The sequence below is a fragment of the Pleurodeles waltl genome, chromosome 6 (assembly GCF_031143425.1).
Source record: "Pleurodeles waltl isolate 20211129_DDA chromosome 6, aPleWal1.hap1.20221129, whole genome shotgun sequence".
NCBI lineage: Eukaryota > Metazoa > Chordata > Amphibia > Caudata > Salamandridae > Pleurodeles > Pleurodeles waltl.
In genome coordinates, this window is record NC_090445.1 from 601,501,214 (window position 1) to 601,528,960 (window position 27,747).

Below are 27,747 nucleotides of genomic sequence, written 5' to 3' on the forward strand. Positions count from 1 at the left end.
CTCCTCTAAAGGGAGTAATTGTAACCAAGAAACACTACCGGACAAGTATTGCTTAGCGATGTGTGTACGTTCACAATTCAACTGGATTTCTAATTAGTGTTAGTATACTGAGCTCCTTTCAACATGGGGGTTAGAAATCCAACCTCTGTGGCTCTTGGGTAACTCTCAGGTAATCTCAGGTTGTGAAGCCACGTTCATGGTGGATATTGAGGTGGCTTTTCCACAAAGTACCAGCTGTGTTCGTGAGGAACAATAGCAAGCATTCACCTGTTGGACGTTATATCGTGCCTACAAGATCAAATGAGAGGTGGAGAGATAGCGGGGTCCAAGTACAAATGGATTGATAATGGGACTGACAATACCCCGATCCTCTTCTTCTTTATCAATACATTATTATTTTTGTGTTTTACATTTGTATATAGCACATTTTACCTAAGTGGTGTATGTGCACTTCACAGAGCTTTCTCTTACTTTATACGTACTAATATAATCACAACTAAGACAGAAATGAATACTCTTTTACTGGACACTGTGCATTGCGATTCTTACAGAAAGAATGCGATGCGCATAATTGGCGAAAGCATTGTATTGAGAGAGGAAGAAGAAAAACTGAACAAGTGGTGGGGAGACAGGCAGGGGAAGTAGATAGAACAAAAAAACAGGAAAGCTTGACAATCAAGGACACTAAGTGATAGAAAAGCGGGTCAGAGACGAGAAGGAAAGGCTTAGACGAACAGGAAGATAATAAGTGGACGGCAGGGAATATGGTAAACAGCATAAGCCAGAAAAAGAAAAGAACGAGGGTGAGCAGGAGAAGGAGCTATTCTGAGTTTCCCGAGAAGCAGATCATTACTTAGTTGAACCAAAAAGGAGTAGAAGAGTAAATGCACTGAAAGAGAAGAGAAGAAGGAGAAGTAGTATTAAACTAAACGATTTGAATGAAATGATAATAGTAAATAATTAGCAAATCGAAAAAGTATTGTACAGAAGAGTGAATTAAGCATTCTCCTTCAGATGACACTGACATGTTTTGAAACGTTTCTGGAACAAAACAAGTCCTTGGTACATCTGATGTCTTTCAGCTGTAAATTACTAGGGGTGGAGACAGCACCAGAGAAAGACTGGTTTGGTCTCTGGAGCTTTAAAATGTTTCTGATTCTAATCGGGTTGTTTCTTTGCGTCTAAGATCATTGTAGCCGCCAGGGATTTTTAAAGAGTTGTGATAATATTCTGGTTGTTTTTCTTGCAGTATTTTGAAGATATTCCTAGTAGTTTTAAACGTAATTCTTACTTACAGAAGGAGTCAATGCAGAGCTCCAATTATGGGAGTGAAAGTCACATTTTTTGTAACAGAGACAACGCTAGCCTCTGTATAAAGAACAACTTTTTTAGGGCTCAAGGTTGAATTTGGCTCTCTGATCAAAGTTGATTTCCCATAAATAAGATAAGAAGCAATAAGTGCATAAAGACCTATAAAGAAAGCTATGGGTGTTATGCTTTAGGCCACAGGGGCTCTGTGGGTTTACTAACCTGTGTTTCTCTTTTGCAAGCTACTTTTACCATAAGGTTTGGTCACAGGGTCCTGGTGGCTCGCAGCGTTCTCTCTTCCCTTTTCATGGACTTTCAAGCCTGTTGCCTTCTGCACACCTTTGCTGAGGACTCAGACAGTGGCCACAGGCTTTTTTGGTAGCACCAGAACAGCAGCCCCTGAAGCATTTGTGCTTTCGTTCGCAAGCGCCCCAGTATCACTTATTTGTTGTCTCTGTACTCACAGTGCGATTGGAGCACCGCTGGTGAAATATTTCAGACAAGGGAATACTTAAACCAATTAGGAAATGTTACCCGGTATTTTGCTAACTTACCTTCCTCCTTGTCCTCTGCAACACCTGATAATAAGTACTTCTTTGGGTAAGACTTATTTTTATACTAACCAATCCAAGAAGGCCGGACCTCCAATTCTAGTTAGCCCATGTCCTTAAGCTAAGATGGATTCTCATTTTTTGACTCATGATGTCACTTACCGTTGTTTTCCATTTTAGTCAGCAGCATGCATTCGAATATTTTTCACTTGTTGTCACCCCTAGCTTCAGCTTTTTATTCACAATTTTTCACCTACGTATTTTTCTTTTTTTCATAAAGATTTTATGGATTCCAGATCCTATTCTGCCTAGTGTTTGGGTAATTTAGTGTCGGAGTACCTTTCACTTATCTTCTCTTCATGCCAAGTTTCTCTGGAGGTTTTGTTGGATGCTTGCTCCTCTCCATAGCAACCTATTTTTGGAGATACCTGCTGACTAACATGCTGGGCATAGGCAGCACCAAAGCTTCAGGAAAGTGTTGCCCTTTTCAGGTGCAGGCTAAATTTTAGCAGGAAAAATTACTGTTTCCCGCTTTTGACAACTGATTGCAAAAAATAATTTAGGCCCTCATTATGACATTGGTGGTAAATCCCACTTACCACCATGCTGACTGCCGCCAACGTAACGCCACCGCGGCGGATATCCGTTCACCATATTATGACACACACACACCAATCCGTCACTATACAGCCACACAACTCCGCCACACCAAAGGTCAGTGATAAACTGGCGGTATCAAAACCCACATTGTTACGCCAACAGAACTACGCCCACCACATTATGACCCACAAATCACCACAGCGGACATTCGATGGCGATAAACCATTGGCGGTACATAACGCTCCGTTCAAAATACACACATGCATGCACAACAACACCACATTGGACAATTCAAACTACACACACCTGACACCCATACACACACAACACCCACACACCCACACCACTATAAAACACCCACCCACAGTACCCACAACCCTTTATGAACACAAAAAAAGCCAAGAGACAGACACCATGACGACAGACAAGACCAGAGCCACACACCACCATCACCTATACACCACCCACTCACCTCACAACACACACCCCAACACATCACCCTACACACCCTCACCCACACTACTCACACAACACCCATGGCACCACAACAACACCCCAGTCATGGTGGAGGAAATCATCCCAGTAGAGCCACAGCTATTTGGAGCACAGGTGCAGTAGATATCCATTGGAAGGAAGGTGGAGCTATGGCGGAGGATCGTGGACAGGGTCAACGCCGTGGGACAGCAACCCAGAACTATGGATGACATCAGGAAGAAGTGGAATGACCTACGGGGGAAGGTGCATTCCATTGCAGCAAGACACCAACTAGCTGTACAGAGGACTGGTGGTGGACCCCCACTTCCTCCCCCACAACTAACAACATGGGAGAAGCAAGTCTTGGCAATCATGCATCCTGAGGGCCTGGCAGGAGTAGCAGGAGGAATAGACTCGGGTAATTCAACTCTTTACTACTATCACCCCTCTACCTGCATGCCATCCTATACCCCCACCCTCACTCCCAATACTCCAGTCCATCCCACACACCCCACCATCACAATCACAATGCACTCATCCCAATGCCAAGCCCTGCATGCACCACCAATGCATGGACACCACTCACAGGCCTGCATGGACACCTATCACTAAAGCATGCACACTTGAGAGAATCAGCTAGCCCACCACATACCAACTCACACAAGTTAAAGCTGCCAGGGCAAATATAACCAAAGAGGGCAACCCACCCACGCACAAAATGTCACACACTGTAAGAAACAATAACACTTCATTTACATCCCCACAGGTATCCCAGCCAATGTCACCAGAGAAGAGGTGCCAGCACTAACCAGTCCCCCCACAGAAGAGGCCCACAGTGACAACAGCAACTCTGTTTGCCTGGATCTGGATGACCAACCTGGCCCATTAGGGACCTCCGGACAGTCGGTTGCCCAGGCACAGTCACACACCACCACAGAGCCTCCCCCATCTGGAAACACCGCCACAGCACCCACCCAGCATACCCATACCTCTGTCCCCAGGACACGTCAATCAGCAGTGTGTCCACCACTACAGGGACCCTAGGGCACACCATGCCCCCAACACAATCAGGGACCTGGGGTCAGTGGCAGTGGGCATACGGTTCAAGGGACCGAGGCACAGGACAGCAGGGAAGCTGGGAGGACTGCTGTGCGCCAGGGGGAGGACAGGCCTAGGGAATCGACTCTCCAGGAGGCACTCACTGAGCTCCTGGGAGCATACTAACATTCCCAGGATACGCTGGACCAGATCCTGGACAACGTGCAGGAGAACAGGCGGCTGCAGGAGGGACTGTATCAGGGGATCAGGGAGGACTTGAAGACCATTAACACCAGCCTGGTCTACATTGCAGGGGAGTGGTCCGACATGGCCAACATTATGAGGGAGGCAGTCTTACAACAGTGGGCTCCTGCCACCTGCCAGATATCTGAACAACCTTCCACCTCCACTGCCGCTAGTGGACAGGTGGCCCCGCCACAGGACCAACAGGCCACCAGCACCCCTCACCCTGAAGAATAAGAACCACCCGCAAACATTCCCCGCGATGCGGGCAGAAGCCAGAAACTATTGCCAAGACCCCCGCCAGGAAATAAGACTCTCCTAATTGTCACCCTTGTGTCCCACTCAGTCACCCTGTCCACCTTGAACTGCCATAGCTCCCCTTCCTATGCCCCCTTGGACAATGCACTTCTGCTACAAATAGACTGGAACAACACCCTGGACTTTCCTCCATCATCACCGCAGCCCATTGCACTTTCCCCTTTTCTTCTTAGCACTGCAATAAACACACTTTGAAAAAATACAAGCATGGAGTATGTCACATGATTTAAGTATGTATTCGTTTAACAAGGTTCAAACATTGAAAATCAACTGTACAGTAATGTGCACATAGGATAGACCTGTAGTTGGCTGCAGTGAACACACAAGGAGCAATAGTGTGGCACCAACATCTGCAAAAAGAGTTTCCAATGGGTACAGTGAGTGGGCATAGATGTTAGAAATAACAGCCTGCCAGTGACAATGTTAAACAAAAAAATGACAATGAAATGTGAAGTACCACTGTCTTACCTGTGTGTCATTGGAAATATTGCCGGATCACTGCAGTTCTGTTGTCCTCATCCTCATCCTCATCCTCTGCCTCGTCATCTTCACTGTCCACAGGGTCCACTGCTGGCACACGGCCATCTCCAGCCTCCTCCTCCTGCAGAAAAGGTACATGGCATCTCAGGGCAAGGTCATGCAACATGCAGCATGCCACAATTATCTGGCAGACCTTCTTGGGTTAGTAGCACTGGGATCCACCTGTTAGATGGAGGCACCGAAACCTGGCCTTCAGGAGGCCAAAGGTACATCCAATGATCCTTCCTGTTCGCCCATGTGCCTCATTGTAATGTTCCTCTGCCCTTGTCCTGGGATCCCTCACAGGGGTCAGTAGCTATGATAAGCTGGGGTATCCAGAGTCACCTGCAAATATTGAGGGACAACATTTAGCCACACACACACTATCCCTTATGGCCCACACCATACACCAACATCCACTGGGTGGGAACCAGGGCTCACCTATTAGCCACACTCTGTGCCTCTGTAGTTGGCCCATTGCATTTGGGATGCTGCTATTCCTCAGGATAAAGGCATCATGCACAGACCCAGGATACTTTGCATTGACTTTGGAGATTTACTGGTCCGCCAGGAACACCATCTGGACATTGATGGAATGAAAACTCTTTTGATTTCTGAAGACCTGTTCATTTTGCCAGGGGGAGGGGGGAAACAAATGCAATATGTGTTCCATCAATCGCCCCAATTATGTTGGGGATATGTCCCATTGCATAGAAGTCAGCCTTCACTGTTGCCAAATCCTCCACCTGTGGGAAAACAATGTAGCTGCACATGTGTTTAATCAGGGCAGACAACACTCTGGTCAGCAATATTGAGAACACTGGCTGTGACATTCCTGCTGCCAAGCCCACTGTCACTTGGAAAGAACCAGTTGCCAAGAAATGGAGCACAGATAGCACTTGACACAAGAGGGGGGATCCCCGTGGGGGGACGAATAGCAGATAACAGGTGAGGCTCCAGTTGGGCACACAGCTCCGTGATTGTGGCCCTGTCAAGTCTGTAGGTGAGGATAATGTGCCTGTCCTCCATTGTTGCCAAGTCTACCAGGGGTCTGTACACGGGAGTATGTCTCCATCCCCTATTCATCCGCAGCAGTTGCAATCTATGGGGCAAAAGAGTGAGGAGCCAGTCATAAACTACATTGTAGCCACAACAGTACAATGCATGATGTTATTTTGAAATGTATATGTAGCATTTGTCCTGTATGTGACACAGTTATAATCCAGGGCCTGTCCTCCCACCCCCCTGAAATGGTGTCCGCCTGTCCTGTGTGGATGAACAGGTGGAAGTGAGGTAATTCCGCTGATGTTGTGCGCCGTTGCGGGAGGCGGTCAGGAACCGCCGTGCAATGACTCATTGGATAATATTGGGCCATATGGGGTACAGTGGCCAATGGTGATGTATGCCGGCGGTGATGGTATGCACCGCCGCAGACGTCACTGCCATTTTCTATCTGTTCACTCACTTGCTACCTGACCTTCGACAGGAGAGGACGTACACTGCATGTGCTGCTGTGACCTCTGTCTGGACCCTACCATGGCTCATGTGACTGGGGAAAAGGCCCCTGCCTTCACCTCAGCAGAGTTAGAGCGACTGGTGGATGGGATCCTACCCCAGTACGGACTGCTGTATGGGCCTCCAGACCAACAGGTGAGTACACTGTGAGCACGATGCATGGGGCATGAATGCATGGAGTGGTGTGTGTGAAGGCCTCGTGTAGGGGGGCGTTGGTGGATGTCCCCTGAGCGATGTGCAGCTTGTGTGCTGGGCCATGTCTGTGCAAATGGGGATGGAAAAGTGTATGGTGGGCGATGAGTGTAACAGGCAGGACGGTCTGACTAATACCTTTCCCTGTGTGTATTTTCTCTGCAGGTCAGCGCCCATCAAAAGAAGGGTATATGGCATGCGGTCGCCAAGGACGTGCAGACCCTGGGGGTCTACGGCAGGCAGAGCACCCACGGTCGGAAACGGTGGGAGGGCCTGAAACGCTGAGCACGGAAGACAGCGGAGGTCCCAGCTGGGGATGGCCTCCCAATGAGGAAGTGGTGCCTGTCGAACCCGGACCCCCTGATGGCCGGCATACTGGCGGTGGCCTATCCGGAGCTGGATGGGCACTTGAGGGCATCACAGCAGCCACAAGGGGGTGAGTACAGTTTGTCAACATCAAGGCAGTGCACGCTCTACGGGCGAATGGAATGCGAAAACCCAGCACTTCCAAGACAACGTAATTCATGCATTATGCTGATGTGCTGTTGTTTAACCTTTTGCATTGCAGAGTTTAATCCTGAAGACTTATATTCAAGGTGCTTATAAATACTGTTAATTTGCAATGTATTGCTGCAGGCTTTTTAGAGTGTGTCAGGGTATGGTCCCCTTCCAGGGCCTTCTAGAAACTTCCTCTGCAGCATGACTGGGTGTGGTTTGTGGGCTGGGCCAAGACTCTATATAAGGGAGCCAGCCCAGCTCCACCTGCTCACTATTCAGAGGTCCCGGTGCAGAGCAGCAGCATCTTCCTGAGCTCTTGTTCCGGAGGCCTACTTTGATCTTCCAGGCATTGCTCTTCACTTTGTTGGTGATTCTTGATCAGGGCGGTAAGACGGAGGTTGGGCTGGGCCCCCGATCCCGTTCTCGAAGGATTTTGAGTTCTTGGGCCTAATTTTCATGATAAAAGATTTTACCTTGTGTGTGTGAATGAGCGCTTGGCTTTTTCTGACATTTGCATGCTGACATTCGAATCGGCAAGACGCGCAATTCATTTCTTGTGCTTAACTCGTGATATTCATTGTGCGCTACCATTTCTTGGCATTCACATGGTGGCATTTGAATCGGCAAGACGCGCAATTCATTTCTTATGCTTAACTCGTGATATTCATTGTGCGCTACCATTTCTTGGCATTCACATGGTGGCATTCAAATCGGCAAGACGCGCGATTAATTTCTTGTGTTAAACACATGATATTCAGTGTGTGCTACCATTTCACGGCATTTACATGGTGGTTTTCGAATTGGCAAAATGCTCAATTCATTTCTTGTGTTTAACTCATGATATTCATTATGCGCTACCATTTCATGGCATTTACATGGTGGCTTTCGAATCGGCAAGACGTGCGATTCATTACTTGTGCTTAACTCATGATATTCATTGTGTGCTACCATTTCATGGCATTTACATGGTGGGTTTCGAATCGGCAAGATGTGCAATTCATTTCTTGTTCTTAACTCATGATATTCATTGTGCGCTACCATTTCATGGCATTTACATCGTGGCTTTCGAATCGGCAAGACGCGCAATTCATTTCTTGTGCTTAACTCATGATATTCATTGCGCATGACCATTTCATGGCATTTACATGGTGGCTTTCGAATCGGCAAGACGCGCAATTTATTTCTTGTGCTTAACTCATGATATTCATTGCGCGTGACCATTTCATTTCATTCCTTGTGTGTAACTCTTGATGTTCATTGTGCGCAACCATTTCTTGGCACTTACAAGATGGCATTCAAATCGGCAAGACGCGCAATTTATTTCCCGCAATTGAACTTGATGTTTCAGTTCGTTTGCAGTGTGCGCAATCATTTCATGGCATTTTCATATTCTTGTTGAAATCAGCAATGTGCGCAATTCATGTTTCTGCATTTAAAAACTAAGGGGGTCATTACGACCTCGGCGGTCTTTTCGCAAGACCGCCGAGGTACAGCCGTGCTGAAGACCGCCAGTGGTGGCGGTCTTCCGCGCCGCATATTATGACCGCTGGCAGCCCGCCATCCTTTTTTGTACGGAAAGCCGCCAGCAGCTATAGTGGTGGACGGCGGGAAAGTGGAGGTTGCTCAATCTCCACCGCCACATCAACAGAACACCGCCCACTGAATCACGTCCCATGATTCGGTGTGGCGGTGTTCTGGTGACGGTGTTCTGGTGGCAGAGCTGCCCCCATGGATCCCGTCCCCTCCTGGAGGATCAACGGACAAGGTAAGTTGATCGTCCGTTAGGGAAGGGGGTGGGGGGTTTTGTGTGTTGTGTACGTGCATGGGGGTGTGCGTGTGGGAGTGTAGAGGGGGTGAGTGAGTGAGTGTATGCGTGCGGGGGTGTTGTGTGTATGGGAAATGTGTGCAGGTTGGACGGTGTGCATGTCTGTGTGTATGTGTGTGGGTATGTGTTGTCGGGGTGTATGCGTGTGTAGGGGTGTGTATATGTGCATGTTGGGGGTGTGTGCATATAGGGGTGTGTATATGTGCATGTTCGGGGTCGGGTGGGAAGGGGGGTTGTGCCACCTTCGGGGGGTGGCAGGGTGGTGGGGGGTGTGGGGGGAGGATTCGTGGGGGGTAGCGGGAGGGTGGGGGAGACCCCTATCAGTGCCAGGGAAGGAGCTCCCTTGCACTGATAGTGCCTACCGCCAGGGATCGCATGGCGGTTCCCAACCACCCGAGATCCATGGCGGTATGCAGGGTCCTGATACCGTCGGCGGTCTAAGGACGTCCGCCGGGCTGGAGACCGCAATCTCCAGCCCAACGGTCTTCCCCGCCATGGCGGTCGGAATGGTGAAGTGGCGGATGACCGCAGCGGTTACCATTTTTTTTTCGCCGGCCTGTTTGCGGGCTTACCGCCGCTTTACCACTGACCGCCAGGGTCGTAATGAGGGCCTAAGTGTTAGAATCCTGGATGTTACATTATATGTGCATAATAAGTCCCTTAATACAACTCCTATGGTGTTCCAGAAAAAGTTCAGATTATTTCTTTGTCCTCATGCAAAAAGAGTATGGTGGTCATTACAACCCTGGCGGACGGTGTTAAAGCGGCGGTAAAACCGCCAACAGGCCGGCGGTAAAAAAATTGGAATTATGGCCGTGGCGGAAACTGCCAACAAAGACAGCCACTTTAACACTCCCACCGCCACGGCGGTACAGACAAACAGCGCGGCGGTCACCACGAACAGACAGGCGGAGGACAATGTACCGCCCACAGTATCACAACCTACCAATCCACCACCTTTTCCGGGGCGGATTCACTGCGGATAAAAACACGGCGGAAACAGCCATTTCAAAGAGAAAACGCTCACCTCTACACACTCCACAAGGAACGAGGGCACCATGGAGCCGGAACTCCCTATTCTGCCAGCGTTAGTCTTCCTGCTCCTATACGAGGATCATCAACGCCGGCGGCGAAGACCACGGTGAGTACTGCACCTACGACATAAGGGAGGGGGGCGGCAAAAACACAGGGACACACACAACCAACATCCCAACCCCCACCTGACCCTCACCCACTACAACACACACACCAATTCATATCTGTACATTACAGTAACAACCCCCAAACCCCCAGAAGAATGCAAAGACAAAAGGAAATGAGTTGAACCATTGTAATATATCAAAATACAGTAAGCAAATATATACATATATATATATATACACATTAAACAAAATATACACCACGATTAGTAGTGCAGGTATTGCACCATTCATTGTCCGTGGACCACTGGGCCCAAAATGCATGGGCGTGGCCCACACAAGATACCTGATCAAAATGGAAAGAACACTGCAGGGGCATCAGATAGAAATACAACAGGCACCTCAGGGGGAAGGGAAGGGGGGGCACCTCAGCCGGATCAGTGCACCACGCCAGATCCATGAGGGGGCTCCAAGCCCATTGATGTATCCTGGGGAGTGCAAAGCCACAGTCTCTCAAGTCTCTGCAGTGGGTGGGTTGCCCACTGTATCATCCTGGGGAGTGCAAAGCCACAGTCTCTCAAGTCTCTGCAGTGGGTGGGTTGGCCACTGTACCATCCTGGGGAGTGCAAAGCCACAGTCTCTCAAGTCTCTGCATTGGGTGGGTTGCCCACTGTATCATCCTGGGGAGTGCAAAGCCACAGTCTCTCAAGACTCTGCAGTGGGTGGGTTGCCCACCGTACCATCCTGGGGAGTGCAAAGCCACAGACTCTCAAGTCTCTGCAGTGGGTGGGTTGGCCCCTGTACCATCCTGGGGAGTGCAAAGCCACAGTCTCTCAAGTCTCTGCAGTGGGTGGGTTGCCCACTGTACCATCCTGGGGAGTGCAAAGCCACAGTCTCTCAAGTCTCTGCAGTGGGTGGGTTGCCCACTGTACCATCCTGGGGAGTGCAAAGCCACAGTCTCTCAAGTGGATGCAAGTCTCCACTGGTTCTGGAGGGGGACTGGTGCCCATAGTGCAGCACACCCCCGTGACGGTCCCAGTTGCGTCACTGCCCCTGCCGCAAATGGGCTAGCGTTGCATTCCATGGCAGTCTTTGCCCTGTTCAGCGGTCCCTGGCCTGTTCAGCGGTGCTTGCATTGCCAGTGTCAGACCTGTTCAGCGGTGCATTCCATGGCGGTCTTTGCCCTGTTCAGCGGTCCCTGGCCTGTTCAGCGGTGCTTGCGTTGCCAGTGTCAGACCTGTTCAGCGGTGCATTCCATGGCGGTCTTTGCCCTGTTCAGCAGTGCTTGCGTTGCCAGTGTCAGACCTGTTCAGCGGTGCATTCCATGGTGGTCTTTGCCTTGTTCAGCGGTCCCTGGCCTGTTCAGCGGTGCTTGCCAAGGTGGTCCTTCATTGCCCAGCAGGGCTGTGGCTGGCGGTCCTTCATGGGTCAGCTGGGCTGTGGCTTGTGGGCACTCCTGGCCAGCTGGCCAGTGACGATGGGGCTGGCGGTGGCCTCCTGGGCAGCGGGGATGATGGCGGTCTTCTCCGCCGTGCTGCTCCTCCTAGACTTTGGAGATTTCTTCTGCCCCTTCCCCACCTTGGGAGGAGTCACAGCTGAGTCGACACTCCCCCCGGGACCCTTGTGAGCGGCTTTGCTGGCTGGAGTCTTCCCCCTCTCCCGCCGGGCACTGTCCAACTTCTGGTGCTTCTCGGGGGGGGGGAGACTGGCTGTGCTGTGACTCCGTGCCACACTGGCTGTCCTGGTGGCCGGTGCACTCCACATACCTGTAACAACAGGCACCACTGGTCCCGGAGATTTTTGGGCTGAGGTGCTAGTACGGGACCTATGAGATTGGACAGGGGGGTGGTGGGAAATATGTTAAGGGGGGCCAGGAAAAGTTTTTGGGAGACACTGGGACAGGTATATGGAGGGGGTTTGGGAGTGGAGGAAGAGGTGGTGGTTGTAGGAGGTGTAACTTTTGTGGATTTGGGTGCAGGTGCATGGGCTGGAGGCTGTCGTAAGGTAGATGGCTGTTGGGTGGGTGTGTGCCTGCATATGTGTATCTTCGGAGGGGGCGTCACAGACACACTGGGAGAGGACACAGGGGACATGTAAATGGGAGTGGGGGTGGTGAGTGCACGTGAGCGGGGTGTGGTGGTGGGTGTGCTGGTGGGGGACATAGTGGCTGTAGTGGTAGTGCATGCAGGTGTGAGTGTAGACGAGACTGGGAGGGAGGAGAGAGACGAGGAGGGGGGACACAGTGGAGGCAGTGGAGGTTGGTGTGTCTGTATGTGTGTGATGCTTGCGTGAGTGCCTGTGGGATGTGTGGTGCTTATGTTTGTCTGAGCTTCCCTTGTGAGGTGAGGTGTATGCAGGCTGGTCTGATGGTGTGCTTGGGATAGGCTGGGGTACAGGGAATTGGGTCTGGGTGGAGGAAGTTGGAGGGGGGAGGCTAGAGACAGGGACAATGGCTGCCATCAGTGCTGAGGGCCAGAGTTTGCAGGGTTCGATGAAGGGCAGCCTTACCAGAATGAATGCCCTCCAGGAATGCATTTGTGTGTTGCAATTCCCTTTCTACACCCTGGATGGCATTCAAAATGGTAGACTGTCCAACAGTGAGGGACCTGAGGAGGTCAAAGGGCCTCCTCACTGAGGGCAGCAGAGGTGAAAGGGGCAGGGGCTGAGGTGCCTGGGGCGAAGGCGATGGCAACCCTCCGGGGTGAGCAGGCACGGGGCTCACGCTGAGGGGCTGCTGAGAGGGCGGTGCTGGTAGGGGGGGGGTGGCAGCTGTATCTGTAGAAGTGGGGGGCACAGATTTTGCCGCCACCACAAGGGAGCTCCCATCGGAGGACGAGTCCGTGTCACTGGTTGCAGATCCTGTGACCGCCATGGTGCTCCCCTCGCCCTCCGTCCCACTGGTGTATTCTGAGTCCGTGGTGTGGCCCTCCATGGCCATGTGGGATGCAGCTCCCTCGTGCTCCGGTGCCACTGTACCTCCGCCTGATGATATGCTGATGCACACAAGAACAGGGAGACCTCAAAAAGGGGGGGGGGACAGAAGAAAGGCAGGTTGAGTGCATGGCTTACCACTACCGTTGGCGGACAATACAGACACAGCAGCCCCCTGCACTACGTCGCGCTATTGGGCTCTACAGATGCAATTCCTGGGATATGGCCTACATGGCTATGGTCGACATCTGCACACATAGATGACACAGGGGCATGAATACCTGTACTTGGCACTCTACAGAGGTGGGTTGGGGTGCCACATGGCCTGCATTACGGAGGGGTCTAGCCTACGGAACTCGCCTTGGCCTAGGGAAACCCATAGCCCTCCTCCCCCACCCAGACACCTTCACTGCGCGCAAAGTCAGCTGAATGATGTTGTACTCACTCCCTTGTGTCTGCTGTGATGCCCTCAAGCACCCATCCAACTCAGGGTAGGCCACCGCCAGGATCCGGAACATCAGGGGGGTCATGGTTTGACGGGCACCCCTCCCACGTTGGGAGGCCATCCCCAGCTGAGCCTCCGCCGTCTTCTCGCTCCAGCGGCGAATGTCCTCCCATTTTTTATGGCAGTGGGTGCTCCGTCTGTGGTGGACCCCCAGGGTCCGGACGTCCTTGGCGATGGCACGTCAAATATCCTTCTTCTGGTGGGCGCTGACCTACATGACATGTACAGGGGAAGAAGAGAAGTCATTACCAACTGCACCGTCTAGGTGAGTGGCCCACATCCCTACCCTTGCCATGTGGCACATGCATTCACAGTCCTTCATGCACACAGAACTGTGCCCCCTTCATTCTTACAACCAGCCCTCTCCACACAGGCATAACCCACACAACGTGTTCCCTGTGTACTTACCTGTTGGTCTGGAGGACCGTAGAGTAGCGTGTACTGGGGGAGGACCCCGTCCACGAGCTTCTCCAACTCCTCTGCAGTGAAGGCAGGGGCCCTTTCCCCAGATGCACGAGCCATTGTCTCTTCCAGACCGAGGTCACAGCAGCACTTGCAGTGTAGGTCCTCTCCTGTCGAAGATCAGGTATCGAGTGATTGAACAGATAGAAAATGGCGGTCATGTCCGCGGCGGTGCGTACCATCACCACCGGCGTACATCGTCATTGGCTCCTGGGACCCATAGGGTCCAATGTTAACCAATGCAGCATTGCGCCGCGGTCTTCGACCGCCTACCGCGACGGTGTAGAACGCCAGCGCAGTTACCTCACATCCCATTGTCCACTTTAGTGGTCAGGCAGCGGCCATTTCAGGGGCCCACATGGCCTAATTACCAACAGCATCACACAGACCTAGGCCTTGTCGCACAACACAAATACAGGCCAGATTTTGTGTATGAATGGTGTTCTATGTAGACTGTGGGAGTTGTTTGACTCTGTGGTCGCTGTTGTCATTCCTAGGCAACGTCTGCTGGGACATGTGAGGAGATGGCGGAATCCTCCGGTGTACCGACCGTTGGTGGACCTGTCGACAATGGAGGAAAGACATTTGATCATCACCTACAGGTTTGACCGTGCCACAATCCAGGAACTGTGTCCCCAGTTGGAGCCTGACCTAATGTCAGCAATCCGCCATCCCACAGGGATCCCCCCTCAAGTGCAGGTGCTATCAGTGCTCCATTTCCTTGCAAGTGGGTCATTTCAAACAACAGTGGCCATGGCATCAGGGATGTCCCAGCCTATGTTTTCCAACATGTTGTCCAGAGTGTTGTCTGTCCTGCTGAAACACATGCAGAGCTACATCGTTTTCCCTCAGGTGGAGGGTTTGCCTACAGTTAAAGGTGACTTCTATGCCCTTGGACATATCCCCAACATCATAGGTGCCATTGATGGGACCCATGTAGCTCTGGTCCCCCCCCAAAGGAGTGAACAGGTGTACAGGAACCGGAAGAGATAATAATTTGATGAATGTACAGATGGTATGTTTGGCAGACCAGTACATCTCCCAGGTAAATGCTATGTTCCCTGGCTCTGTGCATGACGCCTACATCCTGTGGAATAGCAGCATCCCTTATGTGATGGGTCAACTACAGAGGCACCGGGTGTGGCTATTAGGGGACTCTGGTTACCCCAACCTGTCTTGGCTACTGACCCCAGTGAGGAATCCCAGGACCAGGGCAGAGGAACGCTACAATGAGGCCCATGTGCGGACTAGGAGGGTGATCGAACGCACCTTCGGCCTCCTGAAGGCCAGGTGCCTCCATATGACAGGTGGTTCCCTATTCTACTCACCAAAGAAGGTGTGCCAGAACATCGTGGCCTGCTGTATGCTTCACAACTTGGTTTTGCGACGACAGGTGCCTTTTCTGCCAACAGGGACTCAGTTATCCAGCAATATTTCCAGTGACACACAGGTGAGAACACATTCCTGCCTACTACAAGTACTTTCACACTTCTACCTCTATCCTGTCTGTCGATTTCAACCAGTATATGGTAACTGAGTTGTACATTTCCCTTACGGTTTCACAGGTGTGGTTTCCAACGTGTGTCATCTGCTTAGATTCCTCATGGACTTGAGATGTGTGACATAGGTATGTTGACATTACATTTTTAAACGCATTTTGTCACTGTCATTGCTAATACACATTTTCAAAATCACAGACTGACTCCAGATTGTTTTGTGCTTCAAGGGTGTTTATTGAAGTGCTAAATATTGGAGGGGGGTTGTAAAATGGTGAGGGGTGATGGTGGAGGAATGTTCATGGCAGAGTCTAGTCTATTAGTCTCACAGGTGCATTGCCCATATGGGCATAGGAAGTGGAGCTGGGGCAGTTCCAATATAGACAGGGTTACAAAGTGGGACAGTGGTTTGACAATCAGGGTGGTCTAATTTCTTGGCGGGGGTCTTGGCATCGTGCTCTGTCTTGTTCCTGGATCTCAGGGACCGTTTGCGGGGTGGTTCTCTGTCTGCAGGGGGTGGGGTGCTGGTGTGGTGGTCCTGTGGCGGGGCGTCCTGTCCACTAGCGCCGGCGGAGGTGGTGGGCAGTTCATCGTCCATGCTAGTGTCAGGGGCCCCTTGGAGTGCCACTGTGTCCCTCCTGGTGTTAAGTATTTCCTTCAGCACCCCTACGATGGTGCCCAGGGCGGAGCTGATGGTTCTGAGTTCCTCCCTGAACCCCAAATACTGTTCCTCCTGCATGCGCTGGGTCTCCTGAAACTTGGCCAGGACCGTTGCCATGGTCTCCTGGGAGTGGTGGTATGCTCCCATGATGGAGGAGAGGGCCTCGTGGAGAGTGGGTTCCCTAGGCCTGTCCGCCCCCTGTCACACAGCAGCCCTCCCAGTTCCCCTGTGTTCCTGGGCCTCCGTCCCCTGGACCGTGTGCCCACTACCACTGCCCCCATGTCCCTGTTGTTGTTGGGGTGGTGGGTTATCCTGGGTTCCCTGTAGTGGTGGACACACAACTGATTGACGTGTCCTGGGGACGGAGGTATGGGCCCGCTGGGTGGGTGCTGTGCTGGTGTTACCAGAGGGTGGAAGCTCTGTGGTGGCCTGTGACTGGGTGTGGGGAACCGACTGTCCCGAGGCCCACGATGGTCCGGGCTGGTCATCTGGATCCAGTTGGACAGAGCTGCTGTCATCACTGTGGGCCTCTTCTCTAGGTGGGGTGGAGATGTCTGGACCCTCCTGTCTGGTGACGTTGGGTAGTGGTCCTGCAGGGGTGTAAAAGCATGATTATTGCATCTGTTTGTGTCATGGTGTGCAATGGGTGGGTGACCGTGTACCCCAGTGCTAGCATTCCTGTGTGGGGGCTTGTGTGATGATGGTTGAGGGGGGTGTTATGGGTATGTGCAGTGGGCATGCTTTAGTGATGGGTGTCCATGCTTTGTTGTGTCATGCAGGGCTTGGTGTTGGGATGGGTGGTTTGTGTTATTAGTACATTTGTGAGGAGTTGGACTGATAGGGGAGGGGTGAGGGTGGGGGTCTGTGATAGCATGCAGGTAGGGTGGGGGATATGATAGTTAAGATTTGACTTACCAGAGTCCATTCCTCCACCGACTCCTGCAAGGCCCTCAGGATGCAGAATAGCCAAGACCTGCTCCTCCCATGTTGTTAGTTGTGGGGGAGGAGGTGGGGGTCCGCCGCCAGTCCGCTGTACCGCCAGGTGGTGTCTTGAGACCACAGAACGCACCTTACCCCGTAGGTCGTTCCACCTCTTCCTGATGTCGTCCCGATTTCTTGGGTGCTGTCCCGCTGCGTTGACCCTGTCGACTATTCTTCGCCATAGCTCCATCTTCCTAGCTATGGAGGTGTGCTGCACCTGTGATACAAATAGCTGTGGCTCTACCCGGACGATTTTCTCCACCATGACCCTGAGCTCCTCCTCCGAGAACCTGGGGTGTCTTTGCCGTGCCATGGGGTGGTGTAGGTGATGTGTGGGGTGGTGTATGTGGTGATAAGTGTGGTGATATGTAGTGGTGTGTGGTGTTTTGTGCGTGGAAGTAATGTGGGTGATGGTCTGCCTGTGGATGCTTGGTAGTAGTTTGTAGTGTCTCTCTCTGGCCTTCTTTCTGTGTTTTTGTCGTAGGGTTTTGTGGGTGATGTGGGTGTGTGTTTTATATTGTATTGGATGTGTGGAAGTGGTGTGTGTATGTGTCTCAGGTGTGTGTATTTTGAATTGTCCAATGTGGTAGTGTTTTGTAAATGTGTGTGTATTTTGAGCGCGGCGGTATGTACCGCCCATGGAATGCCGCGGTTGAAAGGCCGCCGAGTGGATTCGTGGGTCGTGATAGCATGGGCGTATTTCTGTTGCCGTGACGGTGGAGGTTTTGTTTTCACCAGTTTATCACTGACCTTTGGTGTGGCGGACTTGTGTGGGTGTCTGAATTTTGTCAGATTTTGAGATGTGGGTCATAATAGCTGTGGCGGAAATTCGCAGCGGTGTGTTGGCGGTCTTCTGCATGGCGGTAAGCGGCTTTTTCCGCCAATGTTGTAATGACCCCCTATGTTTGATTTTTAAACCATAATTCTAGAGGGTTCTTATGTTTCTAGTCAATGTGTAACATTTCATTAAAAGATTCATTGAGAAGTTGTATTAATCATTCTTAATTCCTTCCCAGGTACCCAGACGTCTTGAGGCTTAGTTGTTTGGTCCAGGCTTAGGTTATCCATGGTTGCAGTATGACAATGCTTAGAATCATAATCTAGTAAAGAATAATATAATATAATCTTGATATTTTGTGTGTTAACCTTTTGCTTCCTACAGGTCTCCTTCCCAGCTGTTTCCTACCTAATCCCCTTTTGCCCACTTGGACTCTCTTAGACTCTGTGACATTCTAATCAGAGTATTGGAGCTGTCTTGTGGTGGATTTGTTGGGAACGTGCGCAGACCCCGAGGATCTGGTGACTCTGACAGAATAGTGAGCCCACAAATTAATTATCCTCCTGGTTTGGGTGTGTTCTCAGCATGGCCACCTTGGACGAGCTAGTCAAGGTTATCACACAACTCCAAGCAGAGGTGGTGTCCTCAAAAGATATAGCAGCTCACCTAGCTGAGAGAGTGAGTCAGTTACAGGAAAAGGTAGAGAAGAAGGAACAAAATCCCTTAGGTGCGTCTTGGCCTGGTACTTCTTCTCAGGCTTCTGGAGGTAATCCTCCTACGAACATTTCTCTCAGCGTTCCTTCAGCCATTCCCCTAGCTCCTCCAGAATGTTTCTCAGACGACCCCTTGAAAGCACAATCTTTCCTGGTTCAAGTGGAACTGCATTTTACCTGCCAACCACACACTTTCCCTGATGCCCAATCCAGAGTAGCTTTCTTGTTATCATACCTTTCTGGGGATGCAGCTACCAGGGCTATTCCTCTTGTGCGTAAAGACAGTCCCCTGCTTTACAATTGGAAAAATTTTGCTTGTGAGTTTGAAAGAGTATTTGATCATAGAACTGTGACATTGTCGGCAGATTGTGAATTATTAGACTTGCGACAAGGTAACCAGGATCTAGTGTCATATTTAGCTAACTTTAATCGGCTGGTAGCCGAGACATCCTGGCCTGAAGAAAAGCAAGCGGCCGTGTTCTACAAGGGACTCAAGGAGGAGCTAAAAGATATTGTAGCTCAAATAGACCCGCAGCCTACAGACTGTCAAGACCTTATAAACCTTGTTTTAAGACTGGATCATCGTTTTGCGGACCAAAGGGAACATGCAAAAAGACTGAGAAAGATTCCTGGCGTCTTCACGATAATAGAGAATCAAGGACTCAGAAAGAACGAACGCCAGAACCTATGGAAATTGGTACAATCAGGAGGCCTCTGACCCAAGACGAAAATAACTTATGTAGGAAGAATGGACAATGTCTTTATTGCGGGCGCAAGAGTCATTTTGCCAAAGAATGTCCAATCAAACCAAAGAGCAAACTAGGTCCTGTCAAGAAACTTGCAGCCAATGCACAAGTCGAGCCGGAAAACTAAATCACCCAAGATGTAAAGAAGAGTTGCTCTTGGATGTCACCGTGGACCCTTCACAATCTAGACATCTCAAGCTGGGCATAAAAGTTCAAGTAAAGAAAAATAACTATTTCAAGAAGGCCCTTGTGGATTCTGGGGCTACTGGGAAGTTTGTTGACGCCCAATTGGTTCGTGCATGGGGGATCCCATGCATTGAGAAGAAGACTCCTGAAATAATACAAGCAGTCGATGGAAAACTCTTGACAGGAGGCCCACTAACTTTTCATACTGTCCCCTTGTCGGTGACCTGTGAAGAGAAGAACCAAAGAAACAAACATAAAGAAAAACTCATCCTTGACGTAATCCATGCTCCTCAGTATGGAATTATCCTTGGCTTACCCTGGTAAACGCGCCACAATCCTGAGATTAATTGGGCAGAAAGAAAGGTCATATTCTCCTCAGCTCTATGTAAAGAAAAATGCTTCCAAAAGTCTCAAGTAACCAAAGTTGGCAACTCTTACATAGCCACTGCAGCGGAGAAACAAGTTAAGTTGCCCAAGCAGTATTCATCCTATGAAGATGTATTTGATGAAAAGGAAGCAGAAAACTTGCCTCCTCATAGACCTTATGCCTGTCAAATTGATCTAATCCCAGGGGCGATACTTCCCAGCTGCCGTGTTTACGCCCTGTTAGAACATGAAAACCAACATTTACGAAAGTATCTAGATCAATTCTTAGAGAATGGTTTCATCTGCCCTTCTAAGTCTCCTGCAGCCTCTCCTTTGTTTTTTGTCCCTAAAGCAAATGGAGACCTTCGAGCTTGTATTGGCTATAGGGGTTTGAACAAGGTCACCATCAAGAATAAATACCCCTTACTCCTGATTCCAGTATTGCTGGAACAAGTAAAGAAAGCTAAAATCTACACTAAGCTCGATCTAAGAGGTGCTTATCATTTGGTCAGAATGAGAGATGGCGATGAATGTAAAACAGCGTTCAAGACAAGATATAGCCTCATTGAATACACCGTCATGCCTTTTGGTCTGTGCAATGCTCCAGCAGCATTTCAATTTTTCCTGAATGACGTTCTTAGAGAGTATCTCAACATTTTTGCAATAGTCTACATCGATGACATTCTGATCTACTCTGACAATGAAAACTAACATGTACAACATGTCAAGAAAATTCTTGCAGCTCTTCGAAAGCACCATTTATATTGCAAACTAACCAAGTGTGAGTTTCATGTTACCACAGTTGAGTGTTTATCCTTACCCCTCAAGGTAAAATTATGGCAGAAAAGAAAGTACAAGCCATTTCTGATTGGCCCACTCCAAAGACTGTCCGAGATGTACAATGTTTCCTGGGGTTTGCAAACTTTTGCTGCAGGTTTATAAACCATTTCTCTCATTTCTCTCAAGCAGTGGCCCCAATCACTAAGTTATTGAGAAAGAAAGAAAAGTTTGTATGGTCCCCAGAAGCTGACCAAGCCTTTTCAACTTTGAAGGAAGCTTTTTCCACTGCCCCAGTCTCGACTCACCCTGATGTGGCTCATCGCTTCATAGTGAAAGCCAATGCCTCAGATGTGGCAATTGGTGCAGTCTTGTCACAACGATGCAAAGACACTGGCCAACTTCATCCTGTAGTTTACATGTCTCGGAAGCTGAAGGAAGCCGAACAAAACTATGTCATTGCAGAGAAAGAGCTTCTGGCGATTTGTGACGCCTTTAAAGAATGGAGACATCATTTGTTGGGTGCCAAGTACACTGTCACAGTATATACTGATCATCACAATTTCCAGTTCATGAGGTCAGCCAGACTTTTGACTCCTCGGCAATTACGCTGGATGTTGTTTTTTGCCGAATTTGATTTTGTGGTAACATTCCGTCCTGGTAAAGACAATCGCAAAGCTGACGCCTTGTCCCGCCAAGAGTCTACCGCGGTGCCTGCAGTCCACCCCTCCAGAGCTGTCATTGGTCCAGACAAAGTCCTATGCATCATAAAAACTGAAGACTTCTTTGAAGATATCCGTAATTCCTTCACCATTGAGAAATGGCAGACATGGGCTCAATCAGACCCCAAAAGGTCAAGCAAGCAAGGACTACCTTTCCATGATGCTCGCTTGTTCGTGCCCACTACCAAGCTTCGCAAGTTAGTATTTCATTGGTTGCATGTTATACCTACAGCAGGTCATCCAGGAACTCCTAAAACTCTTGAATTAATTCAACGCTACTTTTGGTGGCCTACTCTGACAAAAGACGTCAAAACAATGGTAAACGACTGCAAAGTCTGTGCTCGCATCAAGACAAGTCATTCAAAATCAAAAGGTTTGTTGCATCCTCTCCCAACTCCATGTCGACCTTGGGAACACATCTCTTTAGACTTCATTACAGGACTGCCAGTGGTCCAACAACATTCAGTAATCCTTGTGGTAGTAGATAGTCTCACAAAATATGGGCATTTCATTGCCTGTAAGAAATTGCACACCTCCAGCGAACTGGTGACCATCTTACTAAATAGAGTGGTCCGTTATCATGGGCTGCTAAAAATTATTTTCTCCGATCAAGGGTCACAATTTGCCTTCAATTTCTGGAAAACATGGTGCAAAACACTTCAAGTCACTTCCCCACTATCTACTAGCCATCATCCTCAAACAGATGGTCAAACGGAGAGACTAAATCAGACTTTGAAGCAATACCTGCATGTTTACGCTGAAAAAGCACTTCATTCTTGGACATCAAAGCTCTGATTATCTGAGTTATACTACAATAACTCATTTCACACTTCCACTGGTGTTACACCCTTTTTTGGCTTGTTTGGCTATCATTCTGACACCTTGCCCATCACGATCCCTCAAGAAAGTTCTCTTACACCAGCTGTGCCGGAAACCATTCAACACCTTCACCAAACCCAGAAATTGATTCAACAACATTTAGAAAAGGCCAAACAAAAATACAAAAAGCATTACGACAAGAAACATTGTGAGGGACCTCAGTATCAACCAGGTGATAAAGTGTGACTTTCTACAAGACATATAGACTTCAAGAAAAATCACGTTTAATTCCGAATTCATCAGTCCCTAAACTGTTCTTCAGCAAATCAATCTGGTGACCTATAAGGAATGGTTTCTTACCTGTAACTCCAGTTCTCTCGTAGGGGTATTTCCATGATAGTCATAAGCACTGAATAGTTCCGTGCGTCTGCGGGGACCCCGGAGCACTGATGTGAAGTATATTCTTAAGTGCAAATATCAGCCCTTTGAAAAAAGGTCTGTCAAAAACCACTTAAGAATAACACTGTGCAGCCTATGTGAACAGCTACACAGGCCAAATTGTTGAAAAGAAATCAGCTGTAGTGTAAATTCATGTTCAAATACCTATTTATTCTAGAAATGTAATCACAAATACATTCTCATACTTTATTTACACCTCTCATGAGAATAAAACAATGCAGGTCAGTGTAGCCCATAGGCTGCCATTATACAGAATGCAAATAGAGCTGTGCCTTTAAGAAAGTAAAGTCTTCCTGTATCCCATCATGCACAGCAAAAGGCAGTTGCCTCAGTTCTTTTTGAAGGCTTGTAACCTGACATGAAGGAACAAAAACATTCATTGTAGTACCAACATCAATACTATTATGGCAACCTTTCCCATGTCAACTCCACCGGGGAGGAGGGAGGGTTGCTTATGACTATCATGGAAATACCCCTACGAGAGAACTGGAGTTACAGGTAAGAAACCATTCCTTCTCTCGTAGGGGATTTCCATGTATAGTCATAAGCACTGAATAGACTAGCAAGCCCATCCCCATAACCGCGGTGGAGTAGACAGAATAATACTGACCAAAAAACAAGTCATGCAAATAAATTCTTAAGCAAGGCCTGTCCAACCTGCGCATCTGCCCTAGCGTCTGTATCAAGGCAGTAATGCTGTGTAAAGGTATGGACCGATTTCCAAGTGGCTGCCTTGCATATCTCTGCCAAAGGGATATTTCTCATTAAGGCCGCAGTAGCTGCCTTCCCTCTAGTAGAATGGGCTTTTGGCCTGCCACCAAGAGATTTGTTCGCTAACTGATAACATAACAGTATACATGAAACAATCCACCTGGATAATGATTGCTTAGACGTGCCCAACCCTGTTCTAACTGGGCCATAGTTAACAAAGAGTTGCTGCGATTTACGTAAGCATTTTGTCCTGTCCAAGTAAAATTTCAAAACCTTCTTTACATCCATAGAATGCAGAGTTCTCTCGGCAGGGGTAGTTGGATTTTGAAAGAAAGTTGGTAATGAAATGGTTTGGTTCACATGAAAGTCGGAAACGACTTTTGGTAAAAATTTGGGATGGGTCCTCATCACTACTTTTACAGAATGAAAGACCGTGTAGGGTTCTTGAGCGCAAAGGGCCTGGATTTCGCTGACCCTACGCGCTGATGTGATTGCAACCAGAAAGGCAGTTTTCCACGTGAGATGTTGAAGTGATGCTTTATGTATTGGCTCGAATGGAGGTAGCATCAGACGTGATAGGACAACATTCAGTTCCCATGGAGGAGATGGCCTCCTAATGGGAGGAAAGACCTTTTTTAAGCCCTCCAGGAAGTCTTTGATAACTGGGATCCTAAAAAAGGAGGTTTGAGAGGGGCTCTTTCTATATGCCGTTAGAGCCGCCAAGTGCACTTTTATTGATGACAATTGTAAACCCGATTTTGCCAAACTTAGTAAGTATGGCAGGATGGTTTCCTCTCCACAGGATATCGGGTCAAAGTTGTTGTCCAAACACCACACACAGAATCTTTTCCACTTGCATGCGTAAGCCGATCGTGTGGAAGGTCGCTTTGCCTCTGTTAGGATTTCCATACAGTCCTGAGGTAGGTTCAAGTGTCCATATTGCGCTAGCTCAGGAGCCATGCTGCCAAACTCAATGATGAGAGGTTGGGATGAGATATCTGCCCTCTGAACTTCGTGAGCAGATCTGGACGATGAGGCAGTCTGATGTGTGGCTTGAGTGACCGGTGAAGAAGGTCTGGAAACCACCATTGGCGTGGCCATTCTGGAGCAATTAGAATCATTTTGGATTGGGCATTGGATAGCTTCTGAAGGACTGCCGGTATCAGGGGAAGCGGTGGAAAGGCGTAAAGAAATGCTCCTGACCAGTTTATCCACAGGGCATTCCCCATTGTCCCTGGATGGTAATATCTGGAGGCGAAGTTTTGGCATTTTTTGTTTTCTGGGGTTGCGAAAAGGTCTATAGAGGGGGTACCCCATAGTGCGAAAATGGAACGAACGACGTCGTTGTGTAATACCCATTCGTGGTTCTCGTCCATTACTCGGCTGAGAGCATCGGCTTGAACATTCTGGCTGCCCGGCAGGTGATTTGCTACTAGCGACAGGTTCCTGGCTAGAAGCCAATGACAGATTGCCTGAGCCTCCCTGGATAATATCCTGGACCTGGTGCCTCCTTGTTTGTTTACATAATACATGGAGGCCACGTTGTCCGTCTGGAGGAGGAGAGTTTCAGTTTTCAGAGAAGGTAGGAAGGCTTTGAGCGCAAGATGGACTACGCGAAGCTCCAGCAGGTTGATATGATAGAGACTCTCTCTCTCTGACCACTTGCCTTGGACTCGAAGATGATCCATGTGCGCTCCCCATCCGAGCAGTGATGCATCTGTTACAATGGTTTGAGCTGTAGGCTGTTGCTGGAAAGGAATCCCCACCAATAGATTGTTGGGTGAACACCACCACTTGAGGGACTGTAGGGCGTGGGGAGCAAGAAGAACTCTGCTCTCCCAATCGTCCATCAGTTGACACCATTGATCCTCCAGGCATTCCTGTAAGGGTCTCATATGGAGGCGAGCATTGGGAACGAGGTGGATACAAGACGCCATCGAGCCCAGTAGAGAGGCTATTACTCTTGCAGTGGTCTGTGGAGTTCTCTCTAGTTGTTTGCACTTTTGGAGAATCGATAATCGTCGTTCCTCCGAAGGAAACACCTTTCCTTGATTGGTATCTATAATGGCCCCTAAGTCATGCAGCCTCTGAACAGGCGTTGCTGTGGACTTCAGAAGATTGACTTGAAGACCGAGATTCTGTAGCAGCTGTTGAGCCCATTTGAAATGTTGTTGGGCCTCTAGATAGTTCGATGCTTCCTCAGATGGGCGGCTACCACCGCCATGCATTTGGAAAAGGTTCTCGGCGCTGATTTGAGGCCGAAGGGTAGAACCGCAAATTGGTAATGACTTTTGCTGACGGTGACCCTTAGGAATTTTCGATGTTTCTTGCTTACGGGAATGTGAAAATAAGCGTCGCAAAGGTCTATCACGCAGAGCCAATCGCCCTGACGAAGATGCGGATAAATTTAGTGCAAGGATAGCATCCTGAATTTCTCTTTGCGAATCCACTTGTTTGCTGTCCTTAGGTCTAGAATGGGACGAAACTCTTGTTTGTCCTTCTTTGGTACTAGAAAATACCTCGAATTAATCCCTTTCCTGCGTTGATTGATCGGGAAGGGTTCTATAGCTCTTTTTTGTAATAGAATAGCGACTTCCAACTGAAGAGCTTCGAGGAGGTGGCTGGATGGTTTGGGTGGAACAGATGGAGGAGGACTGGTGAATCTGAGAGTGTAACCATGTCGCACAATATTCAATACCCAGGCGTCTGATGTGATGTGTAGCCACTCGTCCAGATGATTTGAGATACTTCCCCCTACCGGAGTGGATAACGGAGGAGGGGGAAGCGAAGATTCAGGGCTTAGACGCTGGAGCCTGGCGAGTTGCCAGAGTTTGCTGCGTGGATCGACCCCTTGTCGACTTTCGCTGCGTCGAGAAGGGCCTTTGATGTTGCTGTTGTTGCTGGGGACGTGAAGACATCCAGTGTGGTGTCTGATATCTGTGGGTGAAAAGCCTTCGCTGGTAGGGACGGAATACTTTTCGCTGTTCTTTTGGGCGTTCGATGCCTACCGCTTTTAAAGTGTCTAGCTCAGACTTCATTCTTGACATCTCGTCATCGGCATGAGAGCCGAACAAAGTAGAGCCTGAGAATGGTAAATTTTGAATTCTCTGTTGTGCCTCTGGTTTGAGAGATGTCAATCGCAACCATGCGTGTCGTCTTAGCGCTACTCCATGAGCGTAGTTATGTGCCGAAAGTACCGAAGAATCAGCAGCAGTGCTTATTATCTGGTTGGAAACCATGGATCCCTCACCCACTACCTCCAAGAAATCTTCCTTTTTGTCCTTGGGTAGGTGTTCCGCAAACTGCAGTATAGAGTCCCAAAGGGACCGATCATATCTTCCTAATAAAGCAGTGGCACTGGCTGCTTTCATTGTGATGGCTGCGGAAGAGCATACTTTTCTGCCTGCAGCATCGATTTTTCTGCTCTCCTTGTCCTGAGGCGAGGAGGAAGATGGTGATGTAGAGTGTAGTTTCTTTGCAGCTACTATCACCACCGAGTCCGGCACCGGGTCCGACCTTAGAAATAGAGGATCTTGCTCCGGTGGGCGATACTTTTTAATAAGTCTGGAAGGAGCAGATTTTGTTGTGGCCGGTGTTAGAAAAATATCCATTGCTGGTTCAATAAGACCTGGGACCAGTGGAAGTAAAGGTCTTGAAGATGTCCTCAGTCGTAAAGTCTCGAAAATCACTGAGGTCGATGGGGCGGGTACCGCCAGCGGGATATTTAGTTTGGTTGCCCCGCGCACTAGGACCTCTTGGAATGTATTCACGTCATCTATGGGGGACACTGTCGGGGACGGTGAGTCCGATAGGGTTGGAGACTAGTCCCGTGTAGACGAAGAAGAATGCCTATGGCGTGAATGTGGAGATCTACGATGGTGCCGAGAAGAAGATGAACGTCTAGAGGAATGTCTGGAATGTCTTATGGATTCCGCTGGTGTCCTCGGAACAGACTCTGAAGGGGGATCCAGAAGAGGAGCCGTAGGTGTTACTGGTGTCTGCGGCAACGGCGCCTGTTGAGGAGAGAGCTGCGGTGAAGCTGGAAGCAGGATGAGTGAGGCCGAGGATTCTGAAGTGGTATAAACCCTTCTAGGTCTCTTTGACTGCCGCCTCGACGTTGACACACTCCTCAATGTCGAAGTACGGTGACGTCGGGTGCCTCTTGACGTCGATTCTCCTCGTCGCTGAGATCCTCTCGACGACGACCTTTCTCG